The following is a 15,602-nucleotide window of genomic DNA, read 5'->3' as shown; positions in this document are numbered from 1 at the left end:
GATAGGTACAATGTGGTCATAAAGGGATGGACATGGTCAGCAAAAATACTCATTCTCATGGGCATTTGTGCCCACAGAACCCTATAGATGGTTGTGCATGAAATTGTGCATGTGTAAGACTCCCATGAGCTTGGACGACTGCATCCATACATTTCTGCAATGACTCCAATAACATTAATAAAGTCATCAGAAATGGCAAATAAAGCGTTCTTGCAGGACTCCCAGAGTTCATCAAGATTCTTTGGATTCATCAATGCTTCCTCATTCATCTTACCTCAGACATGCTTAATAATGTTTATGTCTGGTGACTGGGCTGACCATTCCTGGAGCACCTTGACTTTCTTTGCTTTCAGGAACTTTTATGTGGAGGCTGAAGTATGAGGAGCAGCGCTATTCTGCTGAAGAATTTGCCCTCTCCTTTGGTTTGTAATGTAATGGGCAGCACAAATGTCTTGATACCTCAGGCTGTTGATGTTGCCATCGACTCTGCAGATCTCTTGCATGCCCCCATACTGAATGTGACCCCAAACTATGGCTTTTCCTTCACCAAACTTGACTGATTTCTGTGAGAATCTTGGGTCCATGTGGGTTCCAACAGGTCTTCTGCAGTATTTGTGATGATTGGGATGCAGTTCAACAGATGATTCACAGGAAAATTTACCTTCTGCCAATTTTACAAATGATCAACTAGAAGTCAAGTTATTTATTATATAAGTACAAGTTTTTTGCTATTACAACTGGAATCGACAACAAGACTTTTGTCAGGTAGTTTATGGTTGGCATCATCTCTTCACAGGTCTTGAATCACATCAACGGCGTTGCTATGTACTAGCATCAAAAAAGAAATACAATGTACTTACCATGTTCTTAATGTATTGTAGAACACTTCTGGTGCTCTTGAGGTGGGATACGGGTATGGTTAGGGATGATAAGCAGGTTTAAGGGTGGGCTAAGGTGTAAGGGATGGTCAACACATTGACCTGCTTGTTTACATGTTTTTACTGCTACTTTTTTTAAATGAGTTGAAACAACACAATTCTTAAGTTGTTTTGGGGACAACCAAATTGTTTTATGTTGAATCCACTCCAGGTGTGTTGGAAACGATCACGTTAACTTGATCGATTTGTGTTGGGACAACATAAAGCTATTGTGTGGCTTTGTTACAGTGCAGTGTAATTACAAAAATTATTACATGCAGGTATTTAATCAATCATAAGTACAATGTAAAAACATGTATTTACCAAATAAGTACATTGTAACAAATGATGAATATTCAGTTAAAGTTCATACTAGATCACTTAATATAAAGTCTCCATTCATTCATTCACTCATTCATTCATTTATTAATTTATTCATTCTTTCATTTTCTACTGCTTTTCCGGGACCGGATCGCGGGGGTAGCAATCTTAAGAGAGAACCCCATACTTCCCTCTCCCTAGACACTTCCTCCAGCTCCTCCGGGGGTATCGCGAGGCGTTCCCAGGCCACCTGAGAGACATAGTCCCTCCAGCGTGTCCTGGGTCTTCCCCAAGGTGGAGGAGCAGCGGCTCTACTCCAAGCTCCTCCCGGGTACAGAGCTCCTCACCCTATCCATTAGGGAATGCCCTGCTACCCGGCGAAGGAAATTCATTTTGGTCACTTGTATCTGAGATCTTGTCCTTTCGGTCATGACCCAAAGCTCATGACTATAGGTGAGAGTAGGAACTTAGATTGACCTGTAAATCGAGAGCTTTGCCTTTCAGCTCAGCTTCTTCTTTACCCCAACGGACCGGTACATCGACCACACTACTGCTGCCGCTGCACCAATCCGCCTGTCAATCTCACGTTCCATCCTTCCCTCACTCGTGAACAAAACCCCAAGATACTTGAACTCCTCTACCTGGGGTAAGTACTTTCCTCCAACCTGGAGATGGCAAACCACCCTTTTCGGGTGGAACACCATGGCCTCGGACTTGGAGGTGCTTGGAGATTCTTATTCCGCCATTAAATGAACAGTACTGTATCACCTTGATACAGAACTTCATCGAACGCATGTGTTTTGATGAAGGGTAAAGCTCAAGACGCCAGAATGACTGGGATAAATTGACATTCAGATGTTTATTTTACAGTATTTGTGGGAATGAGTGTATAGAGAGAGGGAGAGAGAGAGGGAGAGAGAGAGAGATGTGCTTCTGATTGGATTGGAGGCAGTGCTGAAGAGGCACTGAAGAGAAAGAGAGAGAGAGAACGAGAGGGCACGAATGCAGTTTACACATTAGCCCAGCTGCCAGAAATTACAGCAAGCTCAATTCTGCCGGACTGGAACGGGGGGCGTGAAAACCGGAGGATGGCAAGGACGCAGAAAATGAAGAGAACCCACCATTGCATTCTCTTGGGAAATGATCTGTGGTGAATAAACAGAAACCGCAGAAGAGGCTGAGAGAGGGAGAACGGGGAACAGAGAAGGAGGAGGGGATAGAGAGAGAGAGAGAGAGCTTGCGTCCTCTGAGGTAGCGCCTGTGGAGTCTGTTCATGCCGCTGTGTGCATGTGTGTGTGTGCGCATGTATGCTGACATGTTGATTTATAACCGCATGTGTAATTCACCGGGACTCCGATTAGCAAGTCATTTTGCATTCATGCATATGAACGGCGAGTGATGCAGAGAGCCGCTCGGACACTTTAACTCGTCCTTTTTTGCACAGTTATTGCAATAGTCTTCTTGGCATTCTTTAATCTGTCTTTCTCTCTCTGATAGCGCAGTAGACTTAACAGCATCACAATTGAAGAAGAAGAAAAAGCTATACGGTGAGTGTGTCTTTCTTTTCTTGTTCTTTTTTTCTCTGTGTGTTTGTGTTATAGGCATTGAGTTGACCGCAATCGTTCCCCCCCCCCCCCCCCCCCCCCTCCACAGCCACGTTATTTCCAGATCCTCCTTTTACTGTTGTCCATCAGCCATTTTATTCTCTTTCATCGTCTCCACCTACTCTTTCTTTCTCTCCATCTTTCATTCTTTCTCTCATCTGTCACGGTCCCCCCTTCTGCTCCCTCCATCGCTCCCCATCTGCCCATCCCTCAACAGCCATTAACAACTGTCTGTGTCACAGGAGCGCTCAACCTAAACCAACGCGCTCAGGTCAAACACATCCTTCACACATGCTTCACACAAACACACACACTTCTCGTATATATGGTCAAAGCAGTATATGCGTCTGCCGGTGAACTCTGCTTGTATTTCATGGGTGAGGCAGAGAGTGTGCAGATTGATGGTGATTGTGACAGCTTATCCACAATGCTGCGCTTTTGCTGGCTCTCAGTGTGTGTGTGTGTGTGTGTGTGTGTTTGAAGGTTATTTAACTTTATCACCTGAGAGGAAGGCTAGCATACAGTATATACACATACTTGGAAGCAAAGACAGTTACTACATGATCTCTTTAATAATCTCATTTGTATCTATTAGACAGTAATAAGACTAAATGGAGACACTTTTTTTTTTTAGAGATATCCGACCTTCGTAACCTCACATTTATCTAGAGCAGGGGCATCCAAACTCGGTCCTGGAGGGCCGGTTTCCTGCATATTTTAGGTCCAATCCCAATTAAACACACCTGAACCAGCTAATCAAGCTCCTTCCAGGTATACTAGAAACTTCCAGGCATGTGTGTTGAAGGTTGGAGCTAAACTATGCAGGACACCGGCCCTCCAGGATGAGTTTGGACACCCCTGCTCGAGTTAGACTCCAGAGTCAGTCATGTCAGCAAGTTACTTTTCAAAGTAAAATCGCTTTATTTTGATACAAATTAAACTTTGTAGTCCATTTCAGTTTATTTTTAGTTTGTTTTAATTAAAGGTTTTGTTAGTTTTATTTAGAAATACGTTTCAAGTTTTTAGATTGTAGCAACGTTGATGTCTCCCTGACCATTGGGAAGAAGAAGGCGGAAAACCGACGAACTTTAAACAATTTTTAATTATGACAAAACAAACAGCTACTCACATAGACAGCCTCCAAACTGAAAGCAAAACAAAACATAAAACGTCCTGGTCCTCTCTCGTCATCCTCTATCGTCACTCGTCCTGCGCTTCCACTCCTCGGTGAGACTCGAGACCGTTGCGTAAACAGGTGATGCTCATTATCACTCGCGACTGGCCTTGTTTTGTTCCCACAACTCTCAGCCATGCCACCTTGTGACATATATATTTAGTTTCAGTTTTAGTAAACTGAACATGTCCAGAACCGACCGGAGGAATGTTTAGTTTTCGCAAACTCTTGTGAAAACCTTTTGGTAATGAATATTAAATAATAGTTTGGACAGCCGCTGAACACAAACCTACACAAATGCAGCTTACGCTAATAAAAGTATAAAATGATGAAGAATTAAGACACACTTCTTTACATTTAAAGATCATTTCTGTAAAAAAAAAAAGATGACAAAATCAAGACAACAAATATTTTTATATTGCTTATTTTAAAATGTTAATCAGGTTTCAACTATTTTTAAAAGTTATACAAAGTTTAACTTATTATTTTTAGTCAGTTTGATTAATGTAAGTTGAGATGACTAATAATTAATCTAGTTACACTTGTCAAATGAAGAAAATGTGTTGGTATATATATAAGCGCCATCTACAGGTGTTTCTCTAAACAGCCGCAGGTCAAAATTTCTGTCACTGAACAAGTCCTTAGTATTTCTGAAAACAATTATTATTTTTGTTTATTTTTATTTCAGTTATTTTTTTTCTTTGTTTTAGTTTTTCATTTTTTGATTTTTATTTTTGACAGTTTTCGTTTACTAAATACAACTTGCAAATAATTTATAATCTTTTCTTGTTAATTTAATTATGCTTTCTGCATTAACCACTTTTTTTTAGATTACCATTAAGTCTTGTGAACAATTACAAGAGCAACTGCAAATACAATTTCCTATCAGTTCCAATAGTCTACAATAATATTAGAATCTCTTGACAATGCAGATATAAGCTCCAAGCTCTTCTATAAGCTCTTTCCTAAACAACTGGATAAGATAAATATAAAGAAATATTGATGAGAAAGACAATATAAAGGAAAACGCTTTATCGCCTCATGACATGATTCGTAAATTGCCGTGAAATAGTGGTGTGATATCAGAGTGAAATACCATTGTTGTCCCTACCTCTGTGTAACTTCGATGATGCAAAGCGTTGGATTTATCAGGGAAATCTTCAGAGTTATAAATCCATTACAGAGGCACTATCTCAGACAGAGAGGATGACAAAGCAGACCCGAATTATGTTTCACTGTGCAAAAAGCGCAAGAAGTGCAAGAAGAAAAAAAAACGAATCTCGTTTTCAACCTCTCACCTTCGGTTGGTTTCTTGGCACGTTGCTCTGACTTGCTCGCGGAAGCATTAGATCACACAGAGAAAAGTACAGAATGTGATCCTCTGCGCCCTTTGCTGAAGTCTTTGTTAATATGTGTTCCGAAGGTACCGAGTTTGATGTCTGCTAAGGGCTCAGACCTATTGATTTAACATGACAGCTTCGAAAATGGTGTAATAAGGCTTCGAGTAGGCAAAAAAAGGATTGGTTTGGCTCCATGCACAATTCGATAATATTATAAAGCATCATTATCTGTAACATGGCATGTGCGCTTCAAGGACAAATGCTCTGACGTGCACTAAATTTAAAGTTTGGGTGAAATCTAAATTTATAGTGTTTATTTAGCTAGCGCAGTGGTCACCAATCCCTGAGTCGCTGACAAGTAGCAGCCTGTAGATCAGTTGGTACCAGGCCACAGAGAGAAAAAAAGAAAAAAACAAATATATATATATATATATATATATATATATATATATATATATATATATATATATATATATATATTATTATTTTTTTTTTTCATTAAATTTTTTTTCGTTTTATTTATTATCTGAACGATCTTTTATTCTGAAAAATCTTTTATTTTGTCCGTATTCTCTTTCTTACATCTTGGTCACTTGAGCGCCAAAATTGAATCCACAAGCTAGCAAAAACAGACGTCTTTGGAAAGTTTCTTTTGCGAAGAGGAAAATGCCTAGTGAAGGACCCACACATTTGCTTTCGTGCTTGGAGTGTCGTTCCTTCTCTGGTGATGTCATTTTGATGTCTGTGCTGTTGACTTGAAATTTTCACGGGATGTTGGTAACAACAGAATCCATATACTGTAAACAAAGAAAACAAAACTAATCAAAAATAAAATGAAATGACACAAGGAAAAAGTATTGAATACATGAAAAAAGGAAGGTGTAGAAAGGCATGGAAAGACCAGACAGCAGCTGAAATCTCTCAGTAATTTTCAGAACCATCAAGACTTTTAGACTCTGTTAAAGTCTCTGAAAAAAGGCACCTCGGCATTTCCAGTCAGTTGTTGCTGGAATGGCATCCGCTACGTAAAATATGTGCTGGAATAGTTGGCAGTTCATTCTGCTGTGGCATCCCCAGATGAATAAGGGACTAAGCCGAAGGAAACGAATGAATGAATGAAAAGGCTCAGCCACTTCCAGTTCACGCTAACCTTAAATGGTTTCCTTTACTAAAATTCTAAGACAACACATCGCAAAATGAATCTTAAAATTACCCCATCTTGAAAAATAATGCATAACATACCACAAATCACGCCCTGTACATGTCCAACACAAATTATATTAGTTTCCACGAGCCAAAACAAATCAAATTTGACCTGAGAGCCAAAGCGTAAAGCGTTTTAATGGCTTAATGTGTTTACAGTGTGAAGCGCTCTACTTTAATGCCATGATGTAAAAAAGCATCAGCTTGCGATGTTCAAAAAGCACGGTTGATTGGTAGATTGACAGATTTAGACACATGGCAGCCCCTTGACCGGCTTCCCCTCTCTCTCTTTTATTCCAGCTACTGCTAACAGGCTTATGTAACAACCGAGCATAGAAGCAGCCAGTGTTTCGCTAATATCTACCGTGGAGCATTTTACATATGGTCGCTTGTAACACCACTTCACTCTGTGAAAATATAATCACAGTGATTGTTCCCTGCTCAAAGCATTTGCATTGGCTTCTCACTTCATCTAAAGGACAATTGCCTGTAATTACTTTTTAGAATAATTTATAATGGAAATTGTGCTTGAAGCTGAAAAGATTGTGCTGAAATATTAGTTCAGTAATGACACAAAAACAATGTCTGCTGCAGGGAGGGGTCTTGCGAAAGGTATACAGTGGGGGAAATAAGTATTGAAGATGTCACCATTTGTTTCTGTGCTGCTGACAGATAAACAACATATAAACAAAGAAAACAAAACTAATCAATAATAAAATGAAATGACACAGGGAAAAGTTTTGAACACATGAAGAAAGGAAGGTGTAGAAAGGCATGGAAGGCCCAGACAGCAACTAAAATCTCTCAGTAGTTCTCAAAACCATCAAAATTTTTACACAATGCATGTGACTTCTTAAGAGGTGTCTTTAAGCTGCCATCACCAAAATAACTTATATAAAGTATTAAATACATTTCAGTTGTTCAGTACTTTCTTGTTGTAGACTTTTTTGTTTTGTTTTATTCTTATTGTTTGGGTTTTTACCAAAACCTTGATCAATCCAACGTAAATAGCACCATTAGAAATATTATTCCCTGGAAAAAACATGACGTGTACTTATCAATATTTATTTCCCTCACTGTAGAGAGATATTGCCAATGCAAGGAAACCACAGAGTTAGATAATGTGATTGGATGAACACGTAATACAAAAAGAGCAGTCTACACCACTGTATTACATCATTATGTCTTTTGCTACTTTAATTATACGTTCCTAATTGTCTGTTCTTCCAGCTCCAGGCTGTTTTGTGCTCCGTAAAGGCCCGTTTCTCCACCCTTGAGGCGTCTTACCACTCCTGCCTGCTGACAGCAAGTTCTTCTTCCATACATCCCCAGACACGCTCAGAATGCACCTACTTTCCTGCCAACGAAAGCCCGGTGACAGGAGCGCAGAGACTTGAGGATATCTGCCGTTAAAAAGCCAGCTGAGGAAGTAGGACTGAAAAGAAAGAACAAATCCCCTTGATTAGGATTTTCTTTTTATATATATATATTGAAATCACTTGACGTTTACTACTCTGAAACCATCAAGCGCTTCAAGTTGGAACCGAACCCCGAGGGGCCAAAGGAATAAGTGTCATCCAATCACACAAAGATCCTTTGATTTCATATTGCACGGCGAAGATTCTAAGCGATAGCGTTCAACAGGAGATAATTGAACTTCCTGCCTGGCAGGCAGCTGAAAATGGAGAACTAGAGGTTCAAGTGGGATTTTTTTCAGGGGGATCCTTTCAAGCACCCCACCACTCAGGATCAGATTCTGGTTCTGACCTTCTACCAATCAGTGTTTTTTTTTCTGCTAGCATTTGTCCAGACGGGAAAAACAGCTTTCGGGATTGTTTTGTGTTAGATCTCAGTTACATCTCAGCTATTACACTGACATCCAACAGTTTTACAGTGCAGAAAGAGAGAGAAAAACGGATGAAATTGTGAGCCTTGGATTGACAAGGGGCTAACAAAGAAAATTTACTGTTCAGATTGAGGTGAATTGAACGACAGAAGGAGAACAAGACCAAAGAAAGCGAGAAAGGGGAGGGAGGGGGCAGATGCCACAGATCATCATTAACTTCAACCTTTTGATAAGCTAAGCTTCTTTTTCCATTTTCATCTCCTTTTCATCTTGAAAATTAGATTTTTTGTTCTTCTTCTTCTTTCGGATGACCCTTAAGACTGTAAGGGGGAGATTGCAGTGACTGAAAAAGGGTGGAGGGAAAGAAGGGAGAATCTTTTCCCCCCTTTAGCTGAAACAGAATGTTCTGTTGCCTTCTCAGTTTTGCAGTTTTAGGTATTTATCTTGTCACTCCATCTCCGTTTTTATCCCCCTCTCCATGCCTCTGGGAGAGCAAAGGAGGGAATTGAGTTATTTCATCTCCACTGGATTTTTTTTGATTCGCCTTCCCGACTGATTTTTCTTCTGTACTCCTGCTCACCCCCAGCCAAAATGCAGTTGTATCTCCAGTCAAAATCAGGAACCTGATAGCATTTGGCAAAAGGAGAGCCAGGCTACGAGAACAAGAGATGGAAATCTTCTAAAACCTAACCTCCGATCTTAAGAAAACGTGAGATTTCCTCTCGCCCCTTCCTTCTCCGGCACCCCCCCTTTCCCCCCCAGTTTCAGAGGTGTCCTCGGATATTTTTATTTTTTTCTTCCCCGGAATTTGTCAGCATTCCCGACGGGACGCAGCCAGCTTGTATCCGTGCCAATCCTTTGATATTAGCTCCCGGTGTCGTCTGCTTCATTCTGTGAGTATCTCCAGCTCTCTCCGTCTGTGTGTGCAGTCGTGTGTGTGTTTGACTTTGGCTCCATATGTTGTTCAATTCCCTGTGTAACTGTGCTTATCTATCGTCTGTTTATGTGTGTACGGCCGGGTGGGTGTTTAACTTGGATGCTTACGCTATGCTGAACGTAGAAATGAGTCAAGGTTAATGGCAGAGGCTTCGGCGCCGGGCTACTCATGCAAAGAGTGTTTTCCGTAATACGCAAATATATGTTCTGCTGCAGACACAGTGTGTTTGTAGAGCACTTCGCGTAGCATGTGTCACATTTGGTATGTGCTTTCAGAGTTTCTCAGGGGGAGGCTGTGTGCTAATGAATGGATCTAGATGCGTTAAATTGGAGATAAACATAATTTTATGCTACGCCTCTTTAATAAAGTAGTCAAAAGTCACACTGATGTATGCGTCTTCAAAGTTTTTATGCAGGGAGAGGTTCATGAGCTGTATTACGAGAGCTATTCATAATAAATGTGACTGACAACGCGCTCGAGAAATGATTGTGTGTTGTTTTTTTTTCTGCTTTGCCCCCCAGATTGAACAGCTGTGGTCTCTGTCTCTGCCTTTTTTTCCCATCACTTGCTCAATCAGTGTCTAGACCTCACTTCTGGCTGGCCAATAATTGAAAATCTATATTGATATTCTGCTCTGGGAAAATACAGAGCGGCGATAATACACTTTTATTTACAGTTAATCGAATGGAGTGTGAACTACATTAGCTTTGAGCATCATTTTCAGTTAATTGTTTGAGCTTGAGGATGACTAGAAGGTTTTTTTTTTGTGGTTGCCTGCTTGGTAATAAGCTTTCGGGAGATGAAAAATGATGCTGACACACAGGATACCACCAATATGACAAACAAAAACCAAAAAGCTGGAGGTTTTGTGTGGTGGGCTACGGTTTAAGGGGGATGTACATCTCGGATGACAAATGATATGTGTAGAAAGAACAATAATAATCATGTGGAGGTGTTTCGTTCAAGAAATAGAGCTTGAGATGTGATTCATTTACCACCTACATTGTTCTTATCATTTAAAAAGCCTCCAGTTTAGTATTTCAGTGATGGATAGGCTTAGTAAATGTCTTGATTCTCATGTCCAGACTGTGGAATGGCACCTGTTGTCGACCTCCTGTTGAAAGTGTTTGGGTTGTTAAAAGTATTGCTAGTTTCGCAGTCAGATTGGGCTCTTTCCCAAAATGCCATGTGTTTCCGTCTGTAGTTCTGGCACTGGGCAGGTCATCTGCTGCCTTACCGGTCAACATCTGTTATGCTCTTAATGAAGGCAGGTCCTGGTTATATTGCTTGCAAAGTGCATGTTCATATTTTGCTAGAGTGCTTTCAGATTTGGATATACTGTAGTTATTTATGCTGTTCTGCCTACAGTAACTTGCTTTCATGATATCTAATGGACATTTGATATGATGCATTTTGGTGTACGAAAAGGTATAAGGAATACACTACCTGACAAAAGTCTTGTCGTCGATCGTAGTTGTAAGAGCAGCAAATAATAACCTGACATCTAGTTGATCATTTAGAAAAGTGGCAGAAGGTCGATTTTTCAGATGAATCATCTGTTGAACTGCATCCCAATTATCACAAATACTGCAGAAGTCCTATTGGAACCCACATGAACTAGAGATTCCCACAAAAGTCAGTCAAGTTTGGTGAAGGAAAAATCATGCTTTGGGGTTACATTCAGTATGGGGGCGTGCGAGAGATCTTCAGAGTGGATGGCAACATCAACAGCCTGAGGTATCAAGTCATTTGTGCTGCCCATTACATTACAAACCACAGGAGATGGCAAATTCTCTAGCAGGATAGCGCTGCTCCTCATACTTCAGCCTCCACATCAAAGTTCCTGAAAGCAAAGAAGGTCAAGGTGCCCCAGGATTGGCCAGCCCAGTCACCAGACATGAACATTATTGAGCATGTCTGTGGTAAGATGGAGGCATCAAAGATGAATTCAAAGAATCTTGATGAACTCTGGGAGTCCTGTATGGACACTTTCTTTTGCAATTCCAGATGACTTTATTAATGTTATTGGAGTCATTGCAGAGATGTATGGATGCAGTCCTCCAAGCTCATGGGGGTCTTTTTTCACCGCACCATGACTTTATATTCTGTACTGTACATTATTTCTGTTACGGAACAAGACTTTTGTCTAAGCAGAGTCAGACCTTACTGTCCTAATTAAATCATTAAACATCAAGTTATGATCATATTTTATTTTGGTAAAATAAGCGTAATCTAGAGGCCTTTGCCTTTCATATAAGCCACTTCTGATACCAAATCAGTCAAGTTTTGATTTGTTGTTCCTAAAACTTGGAGTGGACAAGACTTTTAGGTAGTGTACCGTAGTTCACCCAAAAAGGAAAATTTACTCACTATTTACTCACCCTCAAGTGGTTCTGAACCTTTATGAGTGTTTTTTTTCTGTTGAAAACAAATGAATATATTTTGAAGAAAGCTAAAAACTTGGCTTTGGAAAAACCAACACAGGCTCATTCTGATTATGTACCTCCATTCTGGAGAGCACCAAATACATCCCACTTTTTTTTTTTTGCAGTTTTTGTTTTCGTGAATCCGCCAGAGGCTGCTGTATAAGGTTCGTCAAATGCAGTCACCTGACTGTACTTGCAATTTAAGGCTAACATACCAGGATAATATCAATTTTAGGAGCAAAGACAATATAAAAATGAATGACAAAAATTCAAGACAACTAATAATTTTATATATTTTTAACTTATTTTAATGAGTTAACCATGTTTCAACTAATTTTAATTTATACATAGTTTTAAGTTATACAAAGTTTGATTGATTGTAAGTTGACATAATCAGAAAAATTCATTTAATTCAGCTAAAAAATGTAGGGTAGCAAGAATTTTTATAGTGTAGGTGTTGAGCTGTCAAATATGGATGAGGGAGCATTTTGAAATCACACACAAACAGTAAGCAATCAGGACCTCATATATTTTAAAATCTGAGGTAAATTATCTGTTGTTGTTCACCTAAAATGATTTTTGCTGCTTGTTTAAACTACTTTTTTAAAATAAGCTGAATTGACACAGTTTTTGAGTTTTTTGTTTTGGGGACAGCTTAATTGTTTTATTTTCAATCCACTCCAATTTGTAAAAACAAATAAGTTTACTTAATCGATTTGTGTTGGAACAATATGAAGAAGTTGTGTGGAACCCAGCAGTTTTCACAGTGTTTTTAGCTGTTAAAGTCATGTAAAACAGTAATATTCAAGCTAAAACAATTTTGTGCTAGGTTCCACAATTCCTTACTAAATGTTTTCCCAACAAAAATCGATTAAGTTAACTTTTTATTATTTCATTTTTTTAAATAAATTTAAGTTGATTGAACATTTCCCAGTTTTGGGTTGCAGCTAGAAGAGCATCCGCTGTGTAAAACATATGCTGAACTAGTTGGCGGTTCAATCTGCTGTAGCGACCCCTGATAAATAAGGGACTAAGTCGCAGGAAAATGAATGAATGAATGAATGAATGAAGTTGATTGATAATAAAACAATGAAGTTGTCCCAAAAAAACTCAACAATTGTGTTGATTCAGGTCATTTTAAATAAGAAGTTTGAACAAACAGTGATTGATTTTGAGTGCAAGCACCACAACAGCTGTTTTCCATTTATTAGATATCATGGAAATTCAGATTTTTAGTCAGTGTAAGTCAGGGTATTCGATATTTGCCTTAAAGTGGGAACCCTGAGCTTAATATAATTTAAAAAGGGCATAAAAGCATTGTAAAAAAGGATCAATCAAGCAGTCTAATCCACTTCTGAAAGAACACAATGACTTCTTAACACTTAAACTGTCTAAAACAAGAAAGTCTGAAGGCTCCTGTGACGCACGAGCACAACATGAATGAGTGAATGGAGACTGAATTTAAAGAGGCAGAACATAGTGAGCATTGAGAGAGTCTGTGTGCACACGGCTTGTCTGTGAGAGATCCAGCAAATGCCTGCATTCATATAATGAGTACACTGTAAGATCATTTTTCTGTTTGAATTTACAGAGTTTGACAGTAGTGAATTTACCACGGATATACCATACAGCATACATTTTAATAATTCAAAGGCGAATATGAAAAGGCAGAGTGTCAGAAAAAAAAAACATATTTACAGTAAGCACATGTGCCTAACATAATTATGTAATTTTCAGCCTCAAAATAATAAATATTTGTATTCTGGACTCAACGTTTATTTGCATAAACATTAGCTTGAATTTAACAACTGAGTTGAGTATATTGTTATACTCCTATTACCTATGCTTCGTTAGGTGTAGTGTTTTACTGACATAAATGCATTTTTAATCTATCTACACATATATGTATGTATGTATGTATGTATGTATGTATATATGTATATATATATATATGTATGATTGTATGTATGTATGTATGTATATATATATATATATATATGTATATGTATATGTATGTATATGTATGTATATGTATGTATATGTGTGTGTATATATATGTGTGTGTATATATATATATATATATATATATATATATATATATATATATATATATATATATATATATATATATATATATATATATATATATATGTATGCATGTATGTGTATATATGTATGCATGTATGTGTGTGTGTGTGTGTGTGTATGTATATATATATATATATATATATATATATATATATATATATATATATATATATATATATATATATATATATATATATATATATATATATATATAATTGTATAATCCACAATGTGGAGATACAATTTATAGAACAACCTACAAGGGCAGGTTTTAAGCACGAGTTCTTTATATTCTGAAACACGGTATAAAAAACTTAAGAGATATTTAAAAAAGAAACACTGATTAAAATTAGAGATCCTCATTCAGATCCTCTCAGATATTGGTGTAAATCTGGCAGCTGATGGTAATTCCCTTAATTATCTGTTAAACCCCAGTCCAACTTTCCAGTTTTCACTGATTTTGCAAGATGGTGAGTCGTTCTCAAGTGACTGAAGCTGTAACTATGTTTACATAGACAGCAGTAATTGAATTATGACCAAAATCCAACATCGAGCTAGCATCTTAAACCGTCATATTTACACCAAATACTGAATTTTTTCATCAGATAGGCATTCAAAATCCAACATCTTAGTGGTAACATCCAAACAACATCAAGCTGTAACATCATTAGACGTTGATATTTGGTTGATTTTAGGTTGTGTTGGAAAGTGGCCAAAATCCAACGTCCAGCTAACATCTTAAACCAATGTCGTATTGACATTTTTTCGTCAGGTATCACAACCAAAATCCAGTGTCATAGTGGTAAAGTCTACACAACGTCAAGCTGTAACATCATTAGACATTGATATTTGGTTGATTTTAGGTTGTGTTGGAAAGTGGCCAAAATCCAACGCCGACTCAACGTCTTAAACCAACGTCGTATTGACGTTTTTTTTGTCAGGTATGACAACTAAAATCCACCGTTTGATAGACATAGTGATAACATCCACTCAATGTCAAGCTGTAACATCATAAGACGTTGATATTTGGTTGACTTTAGGTTTGACATTGACGTCAGCTTGACATTGGTTTCTGACATTAACCTGATTTTAATTTCCAAACAAAATTCAACATCCCAACGATGTTGGGGTACAACATCAATCTAAACATCATATTTATGACCTGTCCCTGCTGGGTTGTTATTTTTTAGGTAATGATTAATCTGTGCAAGTTAATTAACTGAAAAAAAAGTTTTTGGTAAAAGTTTTGGTAATCTTCAAAGTCTGACCATTTGCTTCTGAAAAATTAAGTAACAACGAACTTCGATTTGTGTGGATTTTGTCATTTTTGTTGAATTTTTGGGCATTTCAGTTATTTTTCAGATTTTGTTTGAATTACCACATTGACTTTAGTTGTCAAACTATGGATAAACTGAACTCAAAGTGTGTAAAGAAGTCAGTGAAAGATAGAAGAGGAAGTGTTTCATTTCCATGACATTTTTAGCCTTGCAGAGCTCTTTGGTCAGGTATTCTGCTATCATTGGACGAGAGTCAGACACTTTTCCTCCACCATTCCTCGCCTCATCTTTCACATCCATCATTTGCCTTTGCAGACACCATTCCTTCTATTCTTCAAGTCTCTTTTTCCATCCGCCTGCTTCTTCCAGTCCATGTAGAATTCAGGGGTCAGAAATACACACATTCTTACTGTGGTCACAGACTGTGGCATGGAGAGATGAGAGCGAGAGAAAGCGGGAGGACTGGTGC

At 38.3% G+C, this 15,602-nt stretch overlaps 1 protein-coding gene across 2 annotated transcripts in view; it reads left to right on the top strand.

The window, feature by feature from the left end:
- Window positions 1–2,301: 2,301 nt before the first annotated feature.
- Window positions 2,302–15,602, top strand: part of LOC130246452 (glutamate receptor ionotropic, kainate 5) — a 209,669-nt gene continuing 196,368 nt past the window's right edge. For both annotated transcript variants that reach the window (XM_056479409.1, XM_056479408.1), the window contains exons 1-3: window positions 2,302–2,489; window positions 2,736–2,785; window positions 7,790–9,298. The gene's annotated coding sequence lies outside the window, so the exon portion shown is untranslated. The remainder of the gene's footprint in view (window positions 2,490–2,735; window positions 2,786–7,789; window positions 9,299–15,602) is intronic.

The sequence above is a fragment of the Danio aesculapii genome, chromosome 19 (assembly GCF_903798145.1).
Source record: "Danio aesculapii chromosome 19, fDanAes4.1, whole genome shotgun sequence".
NCBI classification, from domain to species: domain Eukaryota; kingdom Metazoa; phylum Chordata; class Actinopteri; order Cypriniformes; family Danionidae; genus Danio; species Danio aesculapii.
The sequence above is the reverse complement of the archived record's forward strand: the minus strand, read 5'-3'. Positions and strand labels throughout refer to the sequence as shown.